The sequence below is a fragment of the Scylla paramamosain genome, chromosome 13, assembly GCF_035594125.1.
Source record: "Scylla paramamosain isolate STU-SP2022 chromosome 13, ASM3559412v1, whole genome shotgun sequence".
Classification (NCBI taxonomy): Eukaryota; Metazoa; Arthropoda; class Malacostraca; order Decapoda; family Portunidae; genus Scylla; species Scylla paramamosain.
In genome coordinates, this window is record NC_087163.1 from 20519585 (window position 1) to 20524584 (window position 5000).

Sequence of the window (5000 nt, forward strand, 5' to 3'; positions counted from 1 at the left end):
CTCTCTCTCTCTCTCTCTCTCTCTCTCTCTCTCTCTCTCTCTCTCTCTCTCTCTCTCTCTCTCTCTGATAAATCCACTAACACTAAAACTCTTCATGCTGTGTTATCAAGAACAAATTATGTTATCAGACCCAAGCCTTTTCACTTCATCCTGTGTGTGTGTGTGTGTGTGTGTGTGTGTGTGTGTGTGTGTGTGTGTGTGTGTGTATTCACTTATCTTCACTTAACCACTTTATCGACCTCACGGGAACATATTGGCATCACTTATTCATCTCTCCTCTCTTTGTGTCTCTCTTGTTTGCCCTCTATTCTCACCCGTCACCTCTTTTTTAACTTTTTTTTCGCATCTTTACCCTTCTTTTACCTGTTCTCACCTGTTATCTGTCTGTTTGCACGTAATTAGGTCGGTGTGTGAAAATAAATTGTTGAATGAGGTTGAAAAAAAGAAAGGAGACTGTGTTTGGTGTTAGATAATAAGCTCTGTGTCAATTGTGTGTGATGTAATGTGTGTGTGTGTGTGTGTGTGTGTGTGTGTGTGTGTGTGTGTGTGTTTGTTTGTTTGTTTGTTTGTTTGGTTGTTTGTGTGTGTGTAAAACTGGTTGTGTCATGTTGTCATTGTTTTCCGTTGTTTTCAATATTGCAGTAGCTTTCCGGTGCTCTCTGTGTGTGTGTGTGTGTGTGTGTGTGTGTGTGTGTGTGTGTGTGTGTGTGTGTGTTGTGTGTGTGTGTGACTTTTTGCGCAGGCGTAGAGTCCGTGAGATTGTGTGTGATAAACTAGATGGCGTGTGCAAACTGTGTGTGTGTGTGTGTGTGTGTGTGTGTGTGTGTGTGTGTGTGTGTTTGCTTGCTTGCTAACACTTAGATATTCCAGATCGATGTTTTGCCTGGAAATAATACATGAAATGTTGCTATTTTCTCCTGAGGGGCTCACTTTTCCTTTCACTATTCACAGCTGAGCGAGGACGAGAGCGAGGCCGACACGAAAGGAGAACATTGAGAGGAGCAGTAAAGAGAGAGAGAGAGAGACAGGGAGAGAAAGAACAATCAGCAACTACAACAACAAGAACAAGGGAACACGAAGGAACACACTTGCGTAAGAGAAAAACGCACACACAGTTGCGCACACACATACACGCACACATACACACACACACACACACACACACACACATACACAAGTGACGAGAGGTGAACGAACTAACCCGGACGAGAAAGAAGAGAAAAGAACATACCAGCTAAAACATTTTCCAGTGCTGAGAAACAAAGAGGATAGAAAACTTATAGAAAACTGATAGAAAACAAGACATTTAAGAGGAGAGGAAGAATTTCATAATTACATAAAAAGAAAAGTTAGTAAGAGGAAATGGAGGAGATGAAGAGTAGTAATCTGTGCTGAGGGTCAGAGAAAGAGGTGAAGGAGAAGAAGGAAGCGCCACGCCCCCAGGTGGTCATGGCACCGGTGGGAACTTGAAGACTCTCGTGTTTCCTTCCTTGGGCAGCCAACTTTCCTTCCAGGGTGAGTAGTAGTAGTAGTAGTAGTAGTAGTAGTAGTAGTAGTAGTAGTAGTAGTAGTCTAAATCCATGACATTACCTGATATAAAATTCTATTGCTATACATAACTCATCCTTCACTATCACCACCACCATTATTGCAGTCATCACCATTAGCAGCTAAGCCATCACTACCACAATTATCGTCATCATCATTACCACCACTACAGCACCACCACCACCACCGCCACCACCGCCGCCACCACTCACCCGTCTCATAATTGCAGCATCACTATTTTCTCGTTCAGAGGATGAAGGTCTTGGTTCTCGTTAATTACTGTTGTTCGTAATAGTTAATAACCTTTTGCTTGCTCTTTGTTCCCCTTTCCTGCTGCGGCTTCTTTCATTTCTCCCTTATCGGCGTAATCTCCTGTCCCTCCCTTTTCGTTTCGTCTCATTGAATTTCTCATCATTCTATTTTTTCATCCTCTCTTCTTTTTCTTCTTCCTTTGTTTGTATTAGTTCATCATCATTCCATCTTTTGTATAATTTCCATCTTCCTCATTCTGTTTCCTTTTCTTCCTTCTTCAGTTTCCGTTTATTTCCTTTTCCGCCCTCTTCTCCTTTTCTCTTCTTGTTTTCTTTCTTCATTAATTTATCATCACATCTTTATATTATTTTTTTCCCCTTTCTTCTTCTGTTCATCTCGTTTTCTTCCTTCTTCATCAAGCACTCATCATTATTTACCTTCTTCGCTTTCTTTCCCATTTTCTCTTCCGCGTCCTCCTCTTCCTCCTTCAACTTTCGATCTTTCTACCTTATTCCCTTCGTCCTTTCCTTCGTTCTTTTCCTTTTCTCTCACTGGTTTGTCATTTTTTTTTCATATATATTTGTGTTTCCCCTCTGTTCCTTCACATTCTAGTTTTCCTTCATAATTTTCCTGCACGTCACTCTTTCCTTCCTTCCATCACGTCCCTTCCTCTGGTGAAAATATCCACGACTCGCCACTCTGCAAACCTCTCAAGTTCCCTCCAGTTTTGCCTCTTTTGCTTCTTCCTTTCTCCCTCCATATACTCTTCCATCTCTTTCTCCTTCATTTCATTCTCTTCCCCATCTCCTTTTTCTCCCTTCCTACTCCTCCATCGAGTCCTCCTCCTCCTCCTCCTCCAGTAACGAGCCTCTTCACCCACGTTCTCACAGCCCCAGGTAGCGTCATAAATTTTGCCTTCTTTTTCTTTTCATTCATCGAGGCGAAGGCGTGGAACAAGGCAGGAATACGGAGAGAGAGAGAGAGAGAGAGAGAGAGAGAGAGAGAGAGAGAGAGAGAGAGAGAGAGAGAGGAGGGTGGGGGAGGGAAAAGGTTATTAAGTTATTGGCTTTTTGAGAGTTAAGGAATTTCTTGTACACATTTTCTAAAGAGCCTCTCAACTGGTTAGGCACGTTTGCGGTCACCTCCTCCTCCTCCTCCTCCTCCTCCTCCTCCTCCTCCTCCTCCCTTCATTCCTTCCTTGCTTCCTTCCTTCTCTTCTTGGCTTCATTCCACACTTTTACGCTTCTCCTCCTCTTATTCTTCTTCCTTTTTCTCCTCTTCCTCCTCTTCCTCCTCCTCTTCCTCTTCCTCTTCCTCCTCCTCCTCCTCCTCCTCCTCCTCCTCCTCCTCCTCCTCCTCCTCCTCCTCCTCCTCCTCCTCCTCCTCCTTCTTTCCTTCCTTCCTTCCTTCCTTACTTTCTTCCTTCCTCCTCTTCTTGGCTTCATTCCATATTTTTACGCTTCTCCTCCTCCTCTTCCTCCTCCTCCTCCTCCTCCTCCTCCTCCAAGAAACTTTTTTTCAACATTTTTTTTTTTTTTTCCTGTTGTCCACAAAATTTGAGTCTTCCACTTAACTCCACTCGTCTCTCTTTCTCCTCCTCCTCCTCCTCCTCCTCCTCCTCCTCCTCTTCCTCCTCTTTTTTATCTTCCTCATCTTCCCCTTCATATGCCTACAAGGACCACGCACTTTGCTAATACCGGGAAAACCAAAATAATAATGATAATAATGAAGATAAGAAAGGATGTTGGAGAAATGAAATGGCGAGGAAGAGAAGAGGGAAAGGAAGATGAGATGAGATGAGATAAGAAGGAAAAGGAGATGCGATACAACGTGTAAAGAGAGAGAGAGAGAGAGAGAGAGAGAGAGAGAGAGAGAGAGAGAGAGAGAGAGAGAGAGAGAGAGAGAGAGAGAGAGAGAGAGAGAGAGAGAGAATACATTACAAAACAAGTATGCACGAACGAAAAAAGTTAACACACAAAATATTTAAAAGCAAATCGACAAAAAAAAATAACCAAAAAAAATCAAGGAAAATAAGAAGACCAGCGAGAGAGAGAGAGAGAGAGAGAGAGAGAGAGAGAGAGAGAGAGAGAGAGAGAGAGAGAGAGAGAGAGAGAAAAAAACAGGACAGAGAATACATTACAAAAAAACACACACAAACAAACAAACAAATTAACACACAAAATGCTTAAGACCAAATCAACCAGACAAAAAAAAATAAATAAATAAATAGACAAAAAAATATCAGGAAAAAACAAAGAACCCAGCATATGCATAACAAACCGGTTATAGGACAATTTTCACGCAACATATATTTGAAGAGGCAACCAACTCTCACCAACTCCCCCTTGATGAAACGAAGGATAAATTCAACCCTGTAATTCCCTGAAGCTTGTGTGTCTTTGGTGCGTAGAATTGCCTTGAATTTAGCTTCCATTGTGCTAGGAGAGAGCGAGCGAGCGAGCGAGCGAGCAAGAGAGAGAGAGAGAGAGAGAGAGAGAGAGAGAGAGAGAGAGAGAGAGAGAGAGAGAGAGGTGGTGGGTAAGATGCCGAGGCCTTAGAGTGAGAGGAAAGTGAGAGGAGGCAGTGGAGGGTGAGAGTGGTAGGGAGAGTAGGCGTGATTTGTATGTGAGAGAGAGAGAGAGAGAGAGAGAGAGAGAGAGAGAGAGAGAGAGAGAGAGAGAGAGAGAGAGAGAGAGAGAGAGAGAGAGATTCCGTGTAAAGAGTAAATGTCATCACGTATTTTTTTTTCTTTTTTTTTTCCTTCCTTCATGATGAGCTTTAAAATTTTCTCGTCCTCCGCAATTATCTTGTTCCTTGCATCTCTTTTTGGTCCTAATCGTATTTCGCCATTAAATGAAACATGAATCCGGATAATTTTGTTTAATTTTTCCTCCTCCTCCTCCTCCTCCTCCTCCTCCTCCTACATTCCTTTCCCTCTTCTTTCCTCGCTATCGTCCCTTCCTCTCTCCTCTTCTCTTCTCTTCTCTGTATCCTTCTTGCTGTTACTGCTTATCTTTCCTATCTTTCTTCTCTCTTCACTCAGTCTCCTCTTCTCCTTCCGTTCTTTTTTCTCTTCGTTATCAATTACTTCTCTTCTCTCTATATATCATGCCGTCTTCTCCCTTCACTTCCTTCCTCCTCCTCCTCCTCCTCCTCCTCCTCCTCCTCCTCCTCCTCCTCCTCCTCCTCCTCTTCGCTTT

General features: G+C 43.0%; 1 protein-coding gene across 1 annotated transcript in view; it reads left to right on the forward strand.

Annotated features, from left to right (window-relative positions):
- The window catches only part of LOC135106481 (synaptotagmin-1-like), a 52127-nt gene that overhangs the window by 1312 nt on the left and 45815 nt on the right, over positions 1-5000 (forward strand). Inside the window, exon 2 of the mRNA XM_064015516.1 lies at positions 952-1515. The gene's annotated coding sequence lies outside the window, so the exon portion shown is untranslated. The remainder of the gene's footprint in view (positions 1-951; positions 1516-5000) is intronic.